Source organism: Pseudonaja textilis, chromosome 3, assembly GCF_049901715.1.
Source record: "Pseudonaja textilis isolate UNSWEBS1 chromosome 3, rPseTex1.2, whole genome shotgun sequence".
NCBI classification, from domain to species: domain Eukaryota; kingdom Metazoa; phylum Chordata; class Lepidosauria; order Squamata; family Elapidae; genus Pseudonaja; species Pseudonaja textilis.
Genome location: NC_141992.1, coordinates 164,390,416 through 164,414,653, shown reverse-complemented (window position 1 = coordinate 164,414,653; position 24,238 = coordinate 164,390,416). Strand labels below are relative to the sequence as shown.

General features: G+C 35.8%; 1 long non-coding RNA gene across 6 annotated transcripts in view; it reads right to left on the bottom strand.

Annotated features, from left to right (window-relative positions):
* Positions 1-2,677: 2,677 nt before the first annotated feature.
* The window catches only part of LOC148126393 (uncharacterized), a 45,664-nt gene continuing 24,103 nt past the window's right edge, over positions 2,678-24,238 (bottom strand). For 4 of the 6 annotated variants that reach the window (XR_015743219.1, XR_015743221.1, XR_015743218.1 and 1 more), the window contains 3 exons: positions 17,717-17,832; positions 8,872-8,954; positions 2,678-6,238 (listed from right to left, as the gene is read on the bottom strand). This is a non-coding gene — a long non-coding RNA (uncharacterized LOC148126393). Of the gene's footprint in view, positions 6,239-8,871; positions 8,955-17,716; positions 17,833-18,726; positions 18,916-24,238 lie in introns of all 6 variants that reach the window. The other 2 variants (XR_015743220.1, XR_015743222.1) reach the window with 1 other exon arrangement.

Sequence of the window (24,238 nt, the reverse complement as noted above, 5' to 3'; positions counted from 1 at the left end):
AATTAATTTTGTATGAGAGTAAATTGTTACTGTAAATTTTTGGAATTGTCTAGATGTCACTGCTACATAACTTTATACTAAATGATTTTAAATTATGTATTCCATCCATCAAGGGATAATAAAGGGCACATTAAAATATGTAGCTAAGTCTTTGATATTTGCATGGTAGAAAAAATGGAGTTGTATATATGGAATTTGCTGAAATATTATAATAATCTATGCAGATTATGCAGATTATTATAATGGGACTTAAAAATATATTCTTTCACAGATCCTGACTAAATTTATTTTATGTTCTAAGATCCAGGATTTCTTGTTGAGCAATATAAGGTGAACATTTTCCATTGCATGAGACAACAGCAGCATGCCATGGCTTTATTTTTTTTCTTTTGCTCTTGGTCATCTTACTTCTACTATCAAGTACATTGCCCTTCAGTCCTCAGGTACTACAAAGCTATAAACACTTGAGAAAATTACATATGATAGTTCAAGATTCCACAAGTTCCATCTCTGAGACCTCTTTGGTCCCAAAATAATTTTTGCAGTATCTTCATACTAGATTTCTTTACTTAGAAATCAGCCATTATCATTACTTTTTTCCCCTTCCTTTGGCACCATCAGGTTCTTTTAGGCCATTTGCTTACTATCAATAAAAGGCCAATCCCGTAGGTTTAATTGTATTCTAATTCTTTTAGGTACTACACAAATGGTTTCATTTTTATGCAAAAATTCAGCACTACAGTAAGCTTTTCAGTGTTCAGTCAGCTTAATTATGAATTAATCTTCAGAATTTCAATTAGGCCCATAAAAAATAGAATTTCCTGTTGATTTCCCAGTATAAAACACTTGTGGGTGGTTATGTAGTTGTTGCAATAATAACACTTATTCATTATTTGTTATTTATATCCTGTTTTTCCTACAGGAATTTAAAGTGAAAAACATAGCACTCCCACATCCAATTTTTCACCACAAGAACAATCATGTTTCCCTTAACAAGAATTGTCTTCAACAGTCTCATGATAGAGAAGACCTGGCTAAGAGACACTTATGCTCCACAGTTATCCAATGTCTTTCCATTATTGAAGACTAGTTTTGAATGAGTATCAGTTTTGATTGGGGCTTCTTCCACATTTTCTCATCAGACATTAATTGACTGATAAACTGAGAACATTTCTGACAAATGATAATAGGATTTTCTTTGTGGGACTGTACTGGTTGGTATTCAATACCAATATATAACTTTGTATATTGCTGCAGATGTACCAAAACAAGATTGAACAGAAATGATTATTAGAAATTCAAAACATAGAAACAATCACAAATTATACATTTAAAGGTACTCCATTGTCTCAGTTTGATTCTGAATGTTCTTTAAAAAAAAGAAAACATGGAAAAGCCATTGCCTGAGTGGAGAACATCTGAAATTACATGTATTGGAATTCACAGTTATTATTATTAAATTAAGGGCCATGTTTATTGATTATCTCTGGGTTGTCACTAAATATACGGACAACTACTAACATTTCTTCATTTCTGCTCTTGTTTTCTATTTTTGAAACATCCACTATGTCACTGAGGATGCACAGGAGCTGATGGGGACAGGACAAGAGCTCATAGGATTATTATTGTTTAGTCTTATTTTATTCAGAAACAGAAATAAGCAGTTTGGATAAGAAATAAGACATATCAAAGTAGACAGGCATGATGGGTGAAAGAAAAGTTATGTCTTCAGTCCCATAACTTCAGTTTAGGAAGAGATATTAAAATACATGAAAATTATCCTTGAAATGAGCTTGTTTATAATCTTTATTTCTCCACATATATTCATTATACACTTTTGCCAATGACAGACTAGTTTCTTAAAGCCCCTCACCAAAGAACTCTACATTTTGTCTCTTCAACCAGGTCATGACCATTTTTCCTCCTTCTTTATTTGAGTGAAACAAATGCCCATGAAGATATTCATTCAATTTGGGAAAAATAGAAAGTCACATGGAACTAAACCTGGATTGATGGTGAAACTAATTTATTTATTTATTTCATTTTATTTATCAATTGCTTACAAGATAATAGGTATAAGTATAAACATTAGTAAGAATACAGGAAATAGGTATGAATAAATGGGGACAATAGGACAGGGACGGTAGGCATGATGGTACACTTATGCATATCCCTTACAAACCTCTTAGGAATGGGGTGAGGTCAATAGTGGATAGTTTGAAGTTAAAGGAGTGGGGGTTAGAGGATGTAACAACAGAGTCAGGTAGTGCATTCCAGGCATTGACCACTCTGTTGCTGAAGTTGTACTTTCTGCAATCAAATCTGAAGTGGTTTACATTGAGTTTATATCTGTTGTGTGCTCTTGTATTGTTGTGGTTGAAGCTGAAGTAGTCATTGATTGGTAGGACATTGTAGCTACGCTTAAGTCCAACCATAGACAGTGTAGTTCTAGGTTGTCCAAGCCCAAAATTTCAAGCCTGGTGATGTAGGGTAATCTGTTGTGAACAAAGGAGTGGACGACTCTTCTTGTGAAATATTTCTGGACTTGCTCAATTGTATTAATGTCTGATATAGGTGCGGATTCCAGACTGATGAGCTCTATTTGAGTATTGGTCTAGCAAAAGTTTTGTATGCTCTAGTTAGCAATTCAATATTTCTGGAGGAGAAGCTTCGTTAGATTAGATTTACAACTCTTAATGCCTTTTTGGCAATGCTGTTACAATGAGCTCTAGTGCTTAGGTTATTTGATATGAGAACTCCAAGGTCCTTGACAGAGTGAGGATAATCAATGAGGTCATATCTGCCTCGTTTGTATTTGGTGTACTGATTTTTTTTACCAATGTGTAGGACAGAGCATTTGTTGGTTGAGATTTGGAGTTGCTAATTGTTTGACCATTCAGACACATAATCAAGGTCGCTTTGAAGGACAGTAACATTGTTGGTGGTGTTGAATAGTTTTACATCATCTGCAAAGAAGACGCAGTTGCTTATAAAGTGGTAATTTACAAAGGTAATTTATATAGAATATAAAGAGTGTGGGTCCCAGAATGCTGCCTTGGGGGGCACCGCTGTTAACTGAAGCAGGGTTTGATATAGCGCTCCCTATTTTTACTATTTGTTGTCTGTTTGACAGGAATGCAGTAATATACTTATGAAGGGATCCAGAAATGCCATGGGAGTTTAGTTTTAACAGTAGCTTGTCACGTACCACTGAATCAAAGGCTTTGCAGAAGTCGATTGATTACTGTCATAGCTCATCTACTTTATTCTTGATCACAAAAATCATTCTTTCATTTACCATTTATATTTTTTGGCCTAGAGATGCACAGTACTCATGTCAACACAATCATCACTGTAAACAAGTTGACTTTAACAGTGAATATCAACTGGAGAAACTTGTTTGGCATTCAGAATTCAATCAAAGAGCAAGGACTCAATGCATATTTTTATTCAGAAACATTAGCAACTCAACCTCTTTTCCATTGCAACTTTCCACCAACTGGACTGAAGAACAGATAATGAAGAATGTACAAGATCTTTTAGGATTTCAGTATTGTCATCCAGCGGTGACACAACATAGGAGCCTTTGCCTTTCATTCACTTGTCACTGGCTTCAATATTGCTATTTGTTTGCATTCTTTTAGTGAGCATTCTCTCTCCTCTCATCACTACTTACAGTGATAGAAAATAATGAGAAAAATGTACTTGGACAAATGAAATTGAGCAATCTCCTTAATTAAAAGTTGTGTTAACCCTGATCATACTGTTTTATTAATTCCTTTTAATAAATTGTTCTTGAGAAATATATGTCTTGCACAAGGTCCTTCACTCTAAAGCTTTGCTTCTTTCAAAGAGATCAGTGTACACCCCGTTAAATAACAAATATTACTATTTTCTCCATATTATGAGAATCCATCACATCATACTAGAATTAGAACTTTTTTGAATTAATAAGACAAATGTAAAAAAGCATTACATTAATTTTAAAAAGCAATATTTCTCAACCTGGGCAACTTTAAGATGGGTGGGAAAAGCCATCCCACCCATCTTAAAGTTGTCTAGTACTAGTGTCCAGGTTAGAAATATTGTTATAAAGATAACAAAATACTATAATAGTAATTGCATAGACTATAGCTAGAATATTTCAGGAAAGGGGTTGAATAAAAAGGCCTTTTTTCTTCATTAAAGGCCCATTGCACGTTCTAGAATTCTGCTAGAATTACATCCACTGTTTTTAGGACAGGTGGGAACATCTACAAAACATTCTGTTGCCTTATTTTAACATTCTTGGAAATTTTGGAATAGGGTTTTATCTTCTTGAAATAAATAGAATATAAGTTTAACATCTATGGGCTATGTACTTCAGTATTTTACATTAAAATTCAGATACTGGGATTGAATAATTGATTCTAAATAATTAGGTCACCAGTTTCTTCTATTAATAAGATTACACAAATCATTACAATTTAAGTTTAGTTCTATTACATCTAACCAATGGATGAGTCAATTCTTCCTATTTTAGAAGTGAAATAACAATTATTTTATATAAAAGATGAAATTAAAATCATTATTTCTAAAATTTTAAATATTTTAATATTAAACTTTTGAGCACATTAAAGCATTCCTGATATAGAAATCTACTTTTGCTATAGAAACAAAGGGAAAGTACTGTGTTTGATTTTTGCTGTGAAGGTTGGAGAAGTGAAATATGCCAAAATGCACACATACATACATTCCCACACACATACACACATCCTTTCCAAGAAGATGGATAGAAATGTTATACAAATAGTTGGTTAAAATAATTCAAACGGGTAAATGGATTCATTTAATCACTAAGGTAACATGGCAACCTAGGTATTACACATGACGGGGCACTCTATTCTCTGCTTAAATGGCAGTGGTGGATTTTAAAAATTCTCTTAATACTTGTTCAACATTGTGAGGCTGAGGTATAGCTCTAAACCCTCAAAGACCAATGTTAACTTAGTGTATAAATTAAGCTAACTGCAATTTATTCAATAAACCTGAGCTAAACAAGCATTTAGTATGATGTGTAAACGTATTCAATGAACTTTAACTATTGACCTCAACAGCAAGTTATTTCAAAAGGCAAGTGCTAAATGGCAATAAGTATTACATGGAATATCTTCCTATTGATTAAGCAGAGGCCAAAAGAAGAATATAAAGCAGCTGTAAAGAAGGATTGGACTCAATGGCCAAAAAACGTGAGAGTAAAGGAGTTTGATGGTTGAATTCAAGTTGGAATGTTTAAGTCCATGATGTTTCCTTAACTATCCTGAGAGCTTAGAATGGAAAGAAAAATAGTGTTTTCTCAGTAATACCTCTGGAAACAAAATGAAGGATTTTGCACACTTAATGGACAATGCTAGAGGCATGTTTCTGTCTCTGCCAAAGAACAACCTTAATATTTTGCATCAAGTGTAAGCTTGTAAAAGTTCTTGAAGACACTGTCAAAGAACTGAGGTAATAAGTGCCATTCTTTAGTTGATGAGAGAGGAACAGTGATAAAAAAAATGAGATGCACTACAGGACTCTCGTGGAAACATAATCAAAGTTCATGGACTAAATTGACAAAAAGCAATTATTTGCAGCTGAACTCAGAACCATCTTTCAGACCTCACAAAAGAAGCAGTTTCTGAGCTTGGAGGAATAGAAAAATGTGACCCTATAGACCAGGAAAACAGAACAAGAGACAGGATGATAGATCCTCAAAAGGCATAAGGGTTATACTCTGCCCTGTAGGAAAACAATAAAGAATATCATAGTACTTGGTAATTCACATCCACAATCATCAGAATAAATGTCTGTCAACTAAACCCATTGATTCATGATTCTGTCTGCCAGAGGCAAAAAAAAAAAAATCTACATGACAGAACAATTTCCAAACTTATCAAATCCACTGACAATTAATCTCTCCCTGCTAGTCCACATGGGAACAAATAATGCTGCAGAGAAGAGCTACAACTACAACTTTCACAATTGTTTTTAAATGTCTGATAAGAAAGTTCAAAATCTTGGGATCTTAAGTGTCATTCTTTGGTTAGGACTTATAATGGCTTCTCTGGATGCTGGCTTGGATGACAAGGAAGAGCAGGCTCTAGGGACTTTGAAGCAGGTTGTTGAGAAGACGTAGAGGACACAGGATATTCCATGCCAATAGTGGATGGGCAAGAGGAGGAGAGGCCAGCAAATGAGCAACCAGATGAACACTTGGCTGAAAAGACAAGAGGAGAAATGTGGCTGAAGCCGAGAAGTAGAGATAACCAGTCAGAGCCATAGGTTGGAGAAGAGGCACAACTAAAGTCAGTCAACAGAGTTGAGGAGGAATTGCCAGACCCCCGGCTGGATTCCAGATCCCTGGCTGGATTCAAGTAAAGGAAGGTGCAACAAAGGTAAATGAGGCTACTTGTGAGGAGGCAGCCTCATCCCCTCCTAATGAGTTGTACCAGCTGGTGCCTATTTAGCCCAACATGTGGAGCAAAATAGTGTTGAAATAACTGTTCACTTCCTGCCATGTGTGCTTTGACTCAATGAACATCCAAATATGTGCCTTATTACTCAACTTCATGCTTGGGCCTTGGATTTTATGACTGGATTCTGGACTTGTACCTTGGCTTTGAATACTGTATTGGAACTTTGGACTTGTGCTTGGACCCTGGACTTCATGTATGGATTTACAAACTTGTGCCTTGAACTTGGACTTCGTATTTGCCTGCTGACTTCGTGCCTTGGCTATGTAGATTCTGACTCAAGACCTGGCTTTGCTAGTCAGTTGGGGGAATAACATTAGGGACTTGCCTTAATACAACATTAAAACTCCTTGTTGTGTGTGCATGCATGGATTAGGACAGGATAGGACTATAGAAAATCAAAAAGAAAAATATATTGCAAAAGAAGTGGCTGCACAAATCCCATAAATTAAGTATGTATGTATGTATGTATGTATGTATGTATGTATGTATGGTATTCAGCTTTGTTTGGGTATTTTCCCACGTCATTATAGTTGTGCTTTTAAAATTGTAGCAATGTTTTGGCAGAATCTCATCTGCCATCATCATGCTTGTATATTGTGGTCATCTGTAAGTCAGTGAAAGCCTGACGCACAGACGAACACAATACACAAGCCTGATGGTGGCAGATGAGATTCTGCCAAAACATCGCTACAACATTAAAAGCACAACCATAATGATGTGGGAAAATACCCAAACAAAGCTGAATACCATACATATAAATACCTGTGAAAACTTAAGAAAATATATATATACACATATACACATATACATGTGTGTATGTATAAATTTTATCAGAGCAACTTGCAGTGGCTGCACAAAATTTAAAAAACATTACATAAAAAGACAACAGTCATCTGAGAAAGCAGCATAATTTTCTTCCATATGACTTCAAAAGAGTCCAGCCCAAATATTTGAGTGCAAGACTGGGGAGGGAAAGTGTAGTTTTTACAGATTGCTTGAATGCAGGCAAGAAGGGGCGTGCTGTTCCAAAGCATAGGTGCCGCACTAAATAAGGCATGTTTCCTTCATCCTCCCAATGTCTTAATTGATATACTTAAAGTCAGGGGTGGGATTCAAAATTTTTTAACAACCGGTTCTGTGGGCATGGCTTAGGTGTTGGGCATGGCTTTGTGGTCGTGTTATTGGTTGGCATGGCCAACTCAATATCACTCACATTGAGGCATGCATCTCCTCGCCTGGCCTCTCATGACTGTGGAGATGCTGCAATAATTGTAAGTGTGAAAAATGGTCATTTTTCAGTGCCATTGTAACTTTGAATGGTCACTCTACACAAGCAAAGTACCAGCAAAGGAGGGGGGTGGGGAAATTCCAGAGAAGTTCCTGAGAACCAAGAATGCTAAGAATGTAATAAGGGTTAACAGAGAGGCAGTTTCTGTAAGCAACACCAGAATGTTTCCTTCCTGCCTTCCTTACAGGATTAAGCCAGTAATTTCTTCTAACAACCGGTTCTCCAAACTGCTTAGAATTTTATCAACTGGTACTAGTGAATAGGTGCAAACTGGTAGAATCCCACCGCTGCTTAAAGTAAACCATGGGACAGGTAGATAGGAGAGGAGAGAAGCTCTGTTTGTTTTGATAACTACTTTGGAAAGGGCAACATCATCTCTGAAGATTCTCCAAAGATAAATTGGGTAGACCATATGGACATAAGAGGAGACCAATGGATAGATTCACTGGGTGATCAGCAATGTGCTTATTCAACGTTGGTTATGACTTAAAGTTATCTCTAAGTTATCTCACTGTGCAAGTATCTTGTATTAGTGATATTTGATTATGGGTATGTAAATGTGTTAAATTGAGCACAGACCCTGTAACTGATTCTAAGCTACAGTTACAGGTTTTGTACTCAATTATAATTTTGTTAAAGCCTTTGAAACGTATTGTTATATTCTGCTTTTTTCTGCAAGTGGAAGATTGGGACATCACAGCAGGAGTGCGTTTTGACCTCAAGCAAGTGCCCTTAATTTGTCCTCAGGAAAGTGTTGTAAAAGACAGGCACAGATGGCCTAGGCTTATAATTATTTCAGCCTGGAATAGAGCAGAATAATGAACTCTGTTTGCCCTCATCGTTTCAAAGCAGTAGAAAACGAGCAATGGCCAAGCAATTGAGATGGTGAAGAGGGAAAGCTACTGTTGTTTCATCTGAAGCCATTAGAAAACTAACAATGTAACTTCACATAAGACCAATTTTTTTTTTCATCAGTTTACTACAAGTAATGTTTTCATGCTGCAGAAGGGCATTTAAGGAGAAAAGCCTTGACATCCACAAAGAAAAAATCCAACTCATGCTATATTACACTCAGCAACTACCCACCATTTCCCAGGATTTTATGTAAATGGCAGGCAGGCTGCAGAAGGTTCACCAGGAGGCTGCAGACCCATCACCCTGCTTGTTTCCTGTAAGTAAATGCAGAGGCAAATTTCTCTTGGCAGGAAGATAGAGTGGATAATGTATTTGCTTTTCTAATTGGTTGCAAAGGGTTGAGGAAGGCCAATTTTAACAACAATAAAAAGACAGCAGAAAGTTCAAAAACACTACAAACAACAAAGCCTTCACAGGGTAGTTTGTTTTATGGCACTGAGAAATTCTCTCTGGAAAGAACCATTGTACAAGGTTGGGAGCAGGGGTGGGATATTGTGTTGTTTTCCTGATTTGAATATACATTCCATAATCTGCTCTACCAAACAGAAACTTTTTTACAAAAAAAAAAATCCTGAAAAGAAAGCCATGTTTAGGATTTTGTTTGCTTTTTTTCTGTGTATCTCTCAGATTATAAAACATGGTATCATGAATTATTCATATTATTTGGATAATAATATTTAACACACTTTCTTAAGCTTCAGTGAATGGGTCCTATGTTACTGTAGTTATGCAGAATTTAATATACTGGCTATCCATTCACTTTTAACTGACAGTGAATTAAGTTCATTGCCATTTTGGGTGAGAAATTAATATCTCACTTTGTAATTTAATTTCCTGGATACTCTACATCTTGATTCTAAAGAATATACCTTCAAAAAGGGAAGGAAAATTTTTTTTGAAAACAACAGGAAGCTAAAGATAGTGAAATTTAAGAAGACATGTGAAATCTTTTGGAACTGTTACAAGCTCAAACTGTTGGATAAATACTTGGTGTTATAATCATTCCTTGTGAGTGGTAAATATAAACATTAGTGAAGTTTTCTTTCTTTCCACCCTGAAATAGAAAACACGAATACAAGGATTTGGGGAAGGAAAAATAATTTGTTTTTTGCACCACTAACTTTGCAGGTGTTCATTTTCAAAACTGTAATATTTTATTTTACCTAAAAACTAATGTAATTCCTGCTACTGTTTACAAAATGTGTCAAGAAAGGAAAATACATTTGGAGCTTAAAAGAAAGTATGAGTGTTAGCATTTAAACTAAGGATAGAGGATCTAATCCAGTAAAGGAACTTATTTTAGTCCAAACATAATCTTATTATATTTTTCACTAGAAAGTAAGAAGCTTTTGCTATTTTATGTCTAAATTTGCAAGTTTTTTGTCCTATGAGGCATTACTTTAGAGCATGGATGTTAAACTCACAGCATCACATTGCCATCATGTGACATTTCGTGTCATTTTTCTCCTTGGCAGAGCTGGGATATGTGTGGCCTGTGTGTGACACATCCGGCCTGCAGGCTACCAGTTTGACATCCCACTTTAGAGAGAGATGGAGCTTAAAAGACAATATTCCACCATGTTTTTCAACCCTGCATTTATATGTCTGTCTGTCTTCTGTCTTCTGTCTTCTGTCTTTCTGTCTTCTGTCTGTCTATCTATCTATCTATCTATCTATCTATCTATCTATCTATCTATCTATCTATCTATCTATTTGCCTCTTGGATATAAGAAGACTAGCTGAAATGGGGTTGGCAATTTAGCCTGAAGGACGCATTGCGCATATATAGATATAGATACAGATACACACATACATAATATATACACTCAATGCGTCCTTCAGGCTGAATTGCGAACCATATTTCAGCTTGTTTTCTTATATACAAAAGGCATACATACATACATACATACATACATTTATATTGTGTGTGTGTATAGATACATAGATAGAAAGATAGACAGACAGACAGACAGACAGACACATATACAGACACACACACACACAATGTGTACTTCAGGCTGAATTGCCAACCACATTTCAGTTTTTTTTCTTATATCTAAGAGGCTCATCATATCATACAGTATCCTCTCCTGCTACAATGATCATCCCAGGAAAGCGCTAGGCAGTTGCTCCCAACCTTCTCAGCTCCGTGAACTGTCAGCAACCGTGGCTGGAAGGAAGAGGTTGGTTTTGCGCAGGCACCTGCCACTTGTGAAAATGGAGATTTGCACAAATGCTCACCCGTCGCTTGTGTGGCCCCATTCTCAATAGGCCATGACCCAATATTGGGTCACGGACTGGCAGACCCCTGTGCTAAGGCATTTTCCTCCATAATAATGATCATGTCATTTTATTCATTAAACTGCATTTGCTCTGCATTTGAGCGATACAGTAGAAATGGCCACCATGTCCCTTTCTATCATATGCCTCTTATTTCTTCTACAATAATAAAGTAGTGGATTAAAAGATTAAATGGGTAAAAGAGATATCTGTTAAATCAAAATGTCTGTTAAAACTGGATTTAATCATTGATATAATTTACATCATTTTCACAATTACATAGTTATGCTAATTTATGTAAACTGATACAAATGATGTAAATGCATAATCATGAAAAAATGTAAATTGAATTAGCGGTGTCAATAACATAAATTGCATTAATGACCTAGACTACTTCAGATAACAATAGAATGTTACTTAGGGATGAATTTTGAAGCAAAATTTGATATTTTGCATTCAACAACTACAGAATGGGGGGGGGGGGCAGTCATTGCGGCTTTGGGATGCTAGTCTCTTGTGCCCCTTCTTTGGTTCATTCATTTATTTTTTTGAAAAGCTATCATTTCCTAAATATTGTCCCTCCCCAAAATATGAGATTATACAAACATATTGTTTTGTTTATTTCTTTTGTTTTAATATAAACTAATAACTAAACAATGTGTTTAAATCTAAGCACCATGTTTTCCTGTTGTATTTCAGAAAGCCCATGTGCAATGTAAGGAGGGAAGGAAGAGCTATTTCTAAATATTTCTGCAACACACGAACACTGCAGCCTAGTTTGGCCTGCTCAGCACGATTAATACACCCAGTCAGAGAGGCTTAAAGACAGGATATCCTCCTTGGTGAACAGCCTGCATGTCATTCGAAGCTGTCTTCCTGTTTTAAATCAACCAACCATAGAGCTGTTATGAGCAGAAACTGATTTTCCATGCAGTGCTGTATGGAAGCTGTACCTTAAATTATTTTTTGATAGCTACAGTTTCTCAACTGCATAACAAGATGAAGCCAATGCTATGAGACTGAACCTTACGTGTAGTTGGAGGATGGAACCAGGAAGAAATTAAGTGAATCTCTTACAAGCTCAGTTCTAATGCACATGCAGTTGTGATACTGCAGCTACAGTCCATGCATTCATTTCTCCTCTTTGATCTAGTTTTGTAGATTCTGGCAGTCTCCACTGATGTTTCACAGCAGAATATAAGTTAACTTCAGTTTTAAATACTGTTTGTTAATACAATTCATTTTTGTGGAGCACAGCATCCATAGAAAACTCTGCCAAAGCATTATGTCACTTAATGGTTAAGTACCTGGATGTGATTTAAAAAAAAGAATGCCATAACTAGAGATGAAAAATCAACTGCTGCAGACATCAGAAGAAGCAAAATGTCATAATGGAGTTTAACATATCAACAGCAAGAGGAGATGTCATGGAGATTACAACACAAGACCCAGGATACCACAACAAAAGAACTTGCAAGGCCATCACACAACCCATTACCCAAGCCATTAAAACATGGGAGGCTATGGAAAAAAGATCACTGCAAAACAAACGACCCAGGAGATTACAGAACAAGATCCAGGATATCTCCACAACAAAACTCACAAGGCCATCACACAGCCAATTATACTAACATCAATTCCATCAACCAATCAAGAGGCAGCAGCGCAGCCAACCAGCCCAGCACACCAGCCCCCCCGCCAGTATTTATAGAGAGATGGCAGCTCCGATCACACACTGCTTAAACTGGCACGAAGCCGAAAGCACCAGCCTGAGGATGGAGAGTGGGACCTTGCCAAAACATCGCCAAGATACTCTTAATCTTACACAGGAAAAGACCTGAACACACCTAGACCTACATACCTGTACCCGTGAAAATCTATGAAAACAAATATATATATGGCGATAGTTCTGGTATTTTTAAAGTCAATCTCATGTCCTGTGGCTTTGAGGTGTTGGACCAGGGAAGAGGTCTGTTCTTTTTTGATTGAGTTCTTGTTGACTTTAAAAATACCAGAACTATCGCCAAAACCGAACACTTCAACAACAGAATAATCAGAGAAGCCATAGAGATAGAAAAATGCCCACACAGCATAAATAAATGAGATGATACCTCCCGCCTACCCGCCCTCATTAACAAATGAGTACCTAACATGAAGAATGACACCAGACCCACCCCCACAAGGGCCACACAAGATGCTACCACCACACTTCCACGTAGAAAGCAGACTCACACCCACACAGAAGATGAGACATGACCACAGACCAGAAGCCGTACAGCAGCTGCATCACTACCAGCTTCAAACCCCTCTGACCCATACATGAAGTGAACTGACGCCCACCATGAAGATGTGGCACAACCACGAATGCGAAGCCAAACAGCAGGATCACAGCTCACCAGCTCAAATCCCCCAGCAACTAAGACTAACCTGAGCACAACCAAGCCCCCACCTGAACAGAACACACCCCCAGCCAATCAGAACACAGCCAACCCTCCAACCAATCAGAACACAGCCAAGCCCCCACCCAGTCAAGTCACACCCCCACTAGCAGTTAAAAGGAAGAAGCAGCTGAAAGCTCACATTACTCTGAGAAGCACAAAGCCAAAGACACAAGCCTGAAGAAGATGAATGAGACTTCATCGAAATGTCACCTAGATACTTCCAATTTTACGTGGGAGAAAACCCGAATAACCAAAGATCCATATATGTATGTATGTATGTATGTATGTATGTATGTATGTTTTCTTAAGTTTTCGCAGGTACTTACATGTATGGTATTAATCTTTGTTTGGGTATTTTCCCACGTCATTATAGTTGTGCTTCTAAAGTTGTAGCAACGTTTTGGCAGAATCTCATCTGCAATCATAAGGCTTGTGTATTGTGTTCATCTGTGAGTCAAGCTTTCACTGACTTACAGATGACCACAATATACAAGCCTGATGATGGCAGATGAGAGTCTGCCGAAACATCGCTACAACTCTAAAAGCACAACTATAATGACGTGAGAAAATACCCAAATACCATACATACATACATACATACATACATACATACATACACACACACACACACACACGTATGTGTGTCTCATATAATTATATAATATAAATTAATATAGTAGTGTATAGTTCACTATATACAATATTTCACTATGATTTAATGTAGCTTATATTACAGAAAATCATGTAAAAATAATCATGTATTTTCATGGAAGAATTGAGTCTAAAATAATGATAAAATATATAATATTCCAGCACTGGTTTAAGCACTAAGAAGTAGACATGGGCATAAAGCTACTTGTCTTGGAACAACTACAGAAACAGAATCTTGCAAGTCTGATGGTGCTTCCTTTCTTCTCTCTGTAATCTTCGTGTGAATTGGGGGCAGGGGCTCTCTGAACTGCTTTTGGAACTGTTTTCTTGTTTTGTATTCAAGCCATATGTATCTGATTACTGCCCACAAGGTCATTGTATATATTCTTGAGAACCTTAAATCCTTGCTTGAACATAGGAGAGAAAGTGAAAGAGAGGGAGGGAGGGAGCAAGGAAGGGATATAAACTTTTTCCAGTGAGAAAGATTAGGTTTAAACTTAGCTCCATATCATAAGCAGTAGCTGTCCTTCTTTAATTTCAAGGTCACAATTAAAAGGATGCAGTGGTACAGACAGTTATATGAGAATATTCTCCTGAAACAATGAGAACTGGAATAGGCAGACACACACTTTTCTATAATTTATATTAAAAAGGAATGTATCTATGCATAATTTTGTTCAAGTGAGACTGAATTGGGTGGGACATTGAATCAGTTCATAGGATAAAAACTCTAGGACAATTCCGTAGTACTATTTATATATTTAAATCAGGTAAGTAATGATGTATGAATGAACTGAGAGGTGATGATGATCTGTGATCATCCCTCCAACTTAAAAAATCACATTTCAAGGCCATATATTATTCTTTTGGAAGCATCTAACAGCTGGGCCTTCAGTGAAGAAAACAGATTTGCCAATTAGTGATACAATTCTAATGATACAATTAATGATACTATTAATGCAAGGTCCAGATTTAGAATTACATATGTTGCCCCTAGATACCAAACACTTTTTAAAGTATTTTACTGCCTACATTATTATGCTGGAAACTGTATACATAATACAATATGTTTACTGTATGAATGCAAGCAAGAGCATTCCAAAGACAACAGAGCAGTACAGCTGAAGCACCGTTCTGTCAGAATTGCCATTAAAATGCAAACACTATAAAGTAATACATGGATCTTCCAATACAGTCATCAGCTCCATTCAGATTCTCTCATGGTTCATTAAGTAGATGCTAGTTTCTGTATCACATGGGCACTGGATCTCTTTTTTGGAAACCACTTCCCCAGAACCAAAAGTATATTTTTGCCAATGAAAAATATGAGCCGGAGTTTCAAACAGAAATAATTCTGACATCATAGTGAAATTCTAGCTTGTCTTGAAATACTTCTAATGGTGACCAGGCATAACGGCTAAAACCACTGTTATGAATCTAACAATAGCCAGGAATCAATCAGCGTAATCTTAGGCAAGCTGTAGTTTTTAAGTTTCAAATTTCCATTTTTAAAATGAGGGTAGTAATACTGGGTTATATGATTCCTGTGAGGATTCTTAAGATGATACTTTCTAAGTGTTTAGAATTCTGACATTCCTTACAAGTGCAGCATAAGAGGTGTGTTATGGATTCCATCTGCTAAGAAGTTCCATCGGATGTGAACCAGGATGGTGCCCACCTTATGGAACATCATTCCCACCCAAGATAAGATTAGTCCTACTGTTTTCCTACAGAAAACCCTTAAAACCTGGTTTTTGTCAACAGACTTGGGGAAACACATGGAAGAGGGAAGCCCATGAAATGGCTACATTGTATGTAAGATCTTTAAGGCACTCTCTATAATGTTAGTGATATTTGTTTTAATTGTTTAATGGTTTTATATTTTTATTTATTGTTCTGTTTTACTTTAAGATGAGGCATATTTAGGAAATGGGCAGTTATATAAATTTGATAAATAAATTATGATATGTGTAATAGAATGGCAATGAAATTGAAAAGGCTTGGACTACAGTTGTATGGATTAGTTTTAATGAGAATGCAATACTTATTTATTTGTTTCCCTAATGTACATATTGCTTATAGACTCTGAGATGTTTCCAATATTACTGACGCTCATTGGTTGCATCTATAGCTTAGGTAATGTAAAGTAAGTATGATCAAATAAGGGGAAAAAATGAAAAACTATTACATAGTACTGAAAGCTCCATAAAGTATGACAATACACTTATAATTCTTTCAATCACATAAACAAAATATTAACAATCACATTTGGATTGTTGAATTGTGTTTACTGGGAAAGAAATCTAAGACTAAGTTATTCTTACTAACCTAGAAAATATACCAAGGTTATATTTACAGGTGAGAATTTCATTTTTATTCAAAATAGTTATTTTTATCCAAAACATTGCTCAACATAATTTGTTAAATATAAGTACTGGTGCTATTTATTGTTCTCATAATATAAGATTACTGAATTTATATATTAAGGAACTTTATAGTTCAAACTATGGCCTTATATTTCAAACATTAGCCAAACTTCAAACTATTTTATCAAATATATTAGAAATATTTGTTTTGAACTCATTATGATTATTATTTTACACACATTATAGACCTAGGATAGGCAAAGATAAAAGCAGCATCTGGAAGCTGGATCTTAAGCAATTAACAGACATATATATGAATGTGGGCATATTGACAACTAAAGTAATCTTACATTAAATTGTTGGTCTTGTTAGATTTTTGTTGTTTTATATGTGATAGCTGAATGAATATATGCTTTGTACTTGTTGAGATTTAACAAGAAATGAATGCAGAATTATTATTAGCTTATATTTTAAAATTCATCACAAAAATCAATGTAAAGTTTAATAGAAAAAATATGGCAACAGTCACTAATGTAAGATAAAATTAATTTGAAGGCATAAAACACAAGTACATAAATCTTTAAATTTGATCCAAATTCACAATTTGCAAGGCCTAATGAAAAATATGAACAGAGAATTTGGGCATATATGTCCATTTATTTTTTAATTTTAGTTTTTTGTTGTCCAGATAATCATATTGCTTCAAGTCCTTGAAAAGCCTGCTTATTTATCACAGTAGGAACATATCTGTCTAATCATTCCCATCAACTTGAGAGAATGCAAGGAGACATGGGTCCAATTTGAAGGCAGAAAAATAGGCATTATTGATATCTGACGGTAGATTACCATGAAAATAAATTAGTAGCTTTTGTGTGATTGTTGGTCTGTCCTTATTTTTAGTAAAATAGCGATCGCAATAGCACTTAGACTTATATACCACTTTATAGTGCTTTACAGACCTCTCTAAGCAGTTTACAGAGTCAGCATATTGCCCCCAACAATCTGGGTCTCATTTTACCTACCTCAGAAGGATGGAAGGCTGAGTCAACCTTGAGCCTGCTGGGATTTGAATTGCCAAATTGCTTGCATCCAACAGCCAGCAGAAATAGTCTGCACTACTGCATTCTAACCAGTGTGCCACCATGGCTCAAAAAAAGAGAGAAAAGTATAAAAGCTCAAACAACATGGCAACATAATGTCATTGTATGCAGAACTTATTGATACTTTCAATTTTTAAAAAAGGTACAAATTTTCAAAATTTAAAAACTATACACTTACATGCAACCAGCAGATATTGTTTGATATAGATTTGATACTTGTGATAGCCTTGTTGGAGATAGCACTGCCATCAACGAGTTAACATTATACAGGTTTGCAGGCTATCTTGTCCTGACCTAAAATAGGCAAGAAAGGATGATGAATGCAATCTGATTAAAACTTATTGATCTAATCAATAGTAAACTACATATTCAAACAGTGAACATGGGTGGTATATAAATTTAATAAATAAATATATAAATAATCTGCATGTAAGTTGGATGGCCCTTTAAGGTGTTTCCAGTAATGCAATCAGTTGCTATAATGCAAGCAGTTAGATCTGGCTGTTTTAAGCTTCCCAATACAAATGACCACCTTTTCCATGTTTAACTTACTTCTTTCTTTCTTCTAGACTAGTCTTCCAAGTCTACGAGCTGACACCATATTATACTATATACCTAATAATCAATCATCAATGCATAGTCTTGATGGTCTGTCTAGCAGGTTGACTAGTAGGGTGGCTCACAGTTGAATCCAGCAGACAGCAGATAAGAAATTTTACCAATATTGTATTAATAACAGAATCATATAGTATAGAATATGAATAGAATCATATTGTATGTTTAAATAATATTGTGATTGGTATCAGAATTGAATATGGCAACATTGAATAATGAAATAGTGATGAATTAAAGTATTAAAGCAGGTGAGAGATGAAAGACAGAAAGGAAACGTCTTTTAATATAATGGTGACATGAATAAAACTTAGAATAGAAACAGAAATAAGAGAAAAGGGGAATAACAATATACACATTTTTACATAATAAGATAAATGTAATAACAAGAGGGAGGTTTAGAAAGTGAATGGAGGTAGTATCAGGTATGTTCAAACAATACGAAATAATGAAAGATTAAAATGTACTATAAAAGTGTATTATTATTAGAAAAATATAAGCTGGATAAATGAAATAATCATGAGTAATGATATTCTTTTTATTTATACTCAAATGTATGGCACCTAAGTGTCACACTGTTCATGCATTGATACTGGTTCATCCTGGTTATGGCATAGTGGTAGCACCAAAGATCGGCTGAGACCGAACCAGTTCTCTCTGATGAGCTGTTGGGCCCACCCACCTGCCCGGTCTCCCATTATTTCCTGCTTTTGAAGCACAGCTGCTTTGTACAGCACAGCAGATTGTGTGCGTCAGCTGTTGAACCTACAGGGATTGCAAGAGGTGAGTAGGAAAGCCTCTGCACATGCATAAGGTACACAATTGGCACACATGCATGTGCAAAGTGTGCGCGTGCATGCAAAGTGCGCCCACAAAGCCACACCCATTGAACTGGTGGTAAATCTCTTTGAAACCTAAGACTGATGTATATGTAATATAAAATAAAAAACTTGACCAAAATAAAAAAGAAATTTCACCAATATGATTTAAGAAAAGGAAACTTAGTTTGCAAATGTGGACATTCAATATTAAGTCAGCCAGCCAAAGGGCTTGGATGGATTGGTCATCTTTCCATGCAAGCCTGCTCTAATCATCACAGTTCCTTATCACTGTAGTGTGTCCTTTTCTGCTGGAGCATGGCACAGTCCAATTCTCCAGTTGTTCCTTCCTGCTTCAGTCTTCAAAATAATGTCTGCCACGAGTCCAGGATGAGCTTCCAGCTTCCAGTTGGAGCACATTCCAGCATCACAATCTCACACATTCCATTTAACTGCTCTGTCAGACCTTTCCATATATCGACTAGGAAGATCTAGGAGAAAGACACACCTTCTATTATACCCAATATAACAATCAACTTCCTTGGTTGTGGCTGAAAACATTTATTTATCATTTGTCCTAAACTGCAATAATCAATATGCACTTTAAAAGCAAAATATAAGATGTTATATTTTATAAGTTTATAAGATAAAATAAAACAAGCTATATAATTACCCTATTCAATCAGCAAGCCTAAATCACTAATCACTAAATCACTAATCAGTAAGCAGAGCGCCCTTATGATTCCCAAATGCCAAGATAAATAAAAATATTTTCAGCTGCAGTAGAATTGGCAGATGTTTTACTTCCCAGTGGTAACACTACACATGAAGAATTCTTTCCATTGTAGATACCAAGTAAATATCCAATGGATGTGGTCAGGAGCTTTTTAACAGAGGTCAAAAAATTGAACATGATGACTGCAACTACATAATTGTAACTTATTGTGTGGGGAAAGACCAGTTAAATAAGAAATAAAAGCATTTGGAGATACTGCAGGTACAACAAAATATTTTATGGTTATGCACAATAGTGATCATTGGGATCCCAGCCCAAAGAATGCCAAAAGGCCAGTTTTCAGCAAGTTTACAGGTTATATACCTTGGAAATGTTTCATAAAACTTGCAAAGGCAATGTAAATTATAGCAACGCCTTTATAGTAGGTCATGTAGCATCTGATGAGAACATGGGATGACCTTACCATGGGCTGCCACAGCCCAAGCCATTCTTTCTACTGATACTAGTACCTTATAACATAAGCCATGCTCTTTCACACCAAGCAAAAAGCAACCTAACTTCTTTAATCTGTCTCTTACCCCTCCCAGGGGAAGTTATCAGGGAGTTTCAACTTCCTTTCTTCCTCTCCTATACATTTCAGACTCCCTCACAGTGATCATCAGTGATCAGTAAGAATAAATTATGATTATTCCCCACTCTTTCTTTTTCTTTACATATATTACCTTCACACACAAAAAAAAAAACCCACAGAAAGGGGGCAGGTCACAGCTGCCATCTTAACTTTTTTTTAAACATTCCACTGACTTGTAACATGAATTTGAATTGTGATGTTGATAGCGTTCAAACAGAATTACATTAGAAAAAAATTACCTAAAGTATCTTTGTCCCAACTTGTTTAGGACCTTATAGATAACTGCCAGAAATTGAAACTAGCCAATCTATTTAATAGTTATAACATATAGAGTTAGATGTACCACAAAACTTATTTACAATGCATTTTGTGTTAGCTGCTGTTGCTGGATCCCACAAAAAGGCAGAACCACAAAAATATATGATATTAGGTCAAGGTTAGTAATAGTTCGATTGTGGTACTTATAACTTTTCTAATTCTCTTTCTAGTCATGGTTTAATATTGTTTTATTATGTTGTTGTGAACTATCTAGAGTTACTTAGATGAGATGGAAAGTGTAGAAATTTAATTAAGAAATAAATAAATACTATCAACAAAACAATAATTGGTGTTTTGGCTGAAGATGGTGAAGATGTTCCTGCAGCATTTGTGGGGCCAAATGAGATAAGAGTGCTACAATAAGGCAGAAAAGAACTGTGAATACCACTAAATCTATGTTTCTCAACCTTGGCAACTTTCAAATCTGGGAATGTCAACTCCCAGAATTCCTCAGCCAGCATCTGGTTGGGAAATTCTGGGAGTTGAGGTCCACCTATCTGAAAGTTTCCAAGCTTTAGAGACATTGCACTAAAATGATTTGCAGTTCCCAAATTAGTTTGCAATTCTATTTCAACAAAGGAGAATGCTGTATTGTGAGTGGTAAAATACGATTCACTAGACAATCCAGTTAATTTCAGTTCATGACACAGGGACAATCTCATTTGTCCTTCACCTCAGATAGCAGGTGTCCGAGGCCATCCTTGAATCAAACTTGCCCTTTGACACAATACTTGAAACACCAAGCACTAGAGTGGCAAGGACTTAAATTCCAAGTGTAGCTTTTATTTATTTACTTCCTAGGGGAAACAGTCCAATTTAAAGCTGTATTGGCAAAATGATTAGGCAGGTTATTGAGCTTCAGAATTATCCATAAACCAAACATTTATGGAGAAAATTTCAGGTTTTATCTTCTGCCCATCACTAAACTTATACTCTGCAAGATTATACTTATCTACAGTTAAATATTTTTGAAATATAAAAGCAGGAAGCATTCCTTTTTAAAATTCCTTAGACAACTTGAACTAAAGTATATTGTCATGTTTTTAAAAACTGTTTCTGCATGATCCCATAAATTTGCTTTTTTGATGTGGCCCGATAGTCAAAATGATAGTTTCTTTGTACAAGAAACTGTCGTTATTTCCAGTGCCAAGACTGAAATTCATACACATTTAAGGTTACCTATGTTTTTAGGTATTGAAATCTTCTGGATATTTGTGCTATGTTGAACAACAGAATCAGAAAATAGCAACAATGACAAAGATTCCTTCAAACTCCTATACACATATAAAAGGCACTCACTTTGGCAGCAATGTAGAGAATGATTTTATTTGTCGTCTTTTGGGATTGGCTTTCAAACTTCTCAATCTTGTCAATAGACCTGAAATTTCCCTATGGTGTCCTATTCAAATACTTCAAGCCCCCAAAGCCACATTTTGCACAGTGCTGCCCCCTGCTGTTGGTATTATTTTTATCACTGATTATGGTAATAATTTTCAGATGAAGTAAAATCCTTATTTAAATTCAGCAAGTTCCAGATAATATTTGAACAGTTAATCAATAGCTATTAATAGAAGAATGCCTTAGGCTTAGGAGAAACTAGTCACTTGTCTGAATTTATTCAATGAGTCATATCTTAGCTACATATTTGGTTCTATACTTATAAACAGTCAGTAAGCCTATTTTAAAAAGTAATTTCTCAACAAACTTTAAAAGATTATGAAAAAGCCCCATAAAAATATGACGGAATATATTTAAACTATGGTTAAGAAATTTTAAAAACCGATCTTGGGAAACATTTCTCCCTTTCTTGCTGAGAAAATACTATCAAAGAAGAACTCCATAGAATAGAGTAGAGTGAATAGAGTAGAGTAGAACAGAAGAGAAGAGAACAGAATAGAATTCTTTATTGGCCAAGTGTGATTGGACATGCAAGGAATTTATCTTGGTGCAAATGCTTTCAGTGTACATAAAAGAAAAGATACATTCGTCAAGAGTCAAGAATCATCAGGTACAACAATAATAGTCATAGGGTACAATAAGCAATCAAATCATACTAGGAAACAGTCGATATAAATTGTTAAGGATACATGCAACAAAGTTACAGTCATACAGTCACAAGTGGGTGATAAGGAGTGATGAGAAGATTAATAGTAATAGTAATGCAGACTTTGTAAATAGTTGGACAGTGTTGAGGGAATTATTTGTTTAGCAGTGTGATGGAGTTTGGGAAAACCTGTCCTCGTATCTAGTAGTTCTGATGTGCAGTGCTCTATAATGTTGTTTTGAGGGTAGGAGTTGAAACAGTTTATGTCCGGGATGTGAGGGGTCTGTAAATATTTTCACAGCCCTCTTTTTGATTCATGCAGTATATAGATCCTCAATTGAAGGCAGGTTGGTTGTAATTGTTTTTTCTGTAGTCCTAATTATCCTCTGAAGTCTGTGTCTTTCCTGTTGGGTTGCAGAACCAAACCAGACAGTTATAGAGGTGCAGATGATAGACTCAATAATTCCTCTGTAGAACTGTATCAGCAGCTCCTTGGACAGTTTGAGCTTTCTGAGTTGGTACAGAAAGAACATTCTTTGTTGTGCTTTTTTGATGACAGAGTTGTGTTTGCTTGTATGTATGTAAAGCAATTCCAATTGATTCAGAAATAGGGTTGAGTGATGTGGCATCCAATTATTCACATAACTTTTCCAGTAATGACAACAGTAATGACAGTGTAAACCAAGTTCCTGCTAATTTCAAATGAAAGTGTACATCTTTGCTATATCTAAATGTATCGGTTATTGTCTGAGTAGCAAAAGATATGATATCAAAATTCTTTTTCAATCAACGATTAGAAAGGAAAGAGATTTTAATTTTATTGCTTTTTAAAACTTCTCTCTATTGGCTTTTTTGAGGTATATTAATAGTCCATACGCTAATTTATAGCATTGGTTCTGTAATTATTTGGGATGGATAAGAAATTTGATCCATCAGAAGGATAAATTGATTATTTTCAGCCTGCTCAAAACATAAATGCCCCAAAGTTCATATACAGAATAACAGAGTTGAAAGGGACATTGGAAGTCTTCTAGTCCAACCTGCTGGTCAAGCAGGAGGTCCTACACCATTCCACAGAAATGGCTGTCCAATCTCATCTTAAAAGCCTCTAGTGACTGAACATCCACAAGCTCATTATTACAAGGAAAGTAATATGAGTAAAAGTATGTTCTCTGGTACAATGCATAAAAAATGCATTCATGAGAAACAAAATGCAGACAAACATTGAGGATAAACAGTTTGCAAAATCTCTTTTTTTTTAATATTCTTTCTAAGAATGAGCTGAGGCAGGCATTGAAGAATGAAACAATGTTTATTGTAACAAAGAAATAGGTTACCCTAGTCTGCCAATATATTGCTGAATCAGCCAGCTGACAGGTAACAGCTGATGCTGTCTGACGGTTCCTTTTTATAGTTCACTGTCAGGCTGCTCAGCCAATCAGAACAAACAAAACTCCTGCTCAAAATGCGGACCAACAAATAGAACTTCTGTAGAACACAATACTCCTTTCCCCCAGCTAGGAGCATGCATAATTATTTAA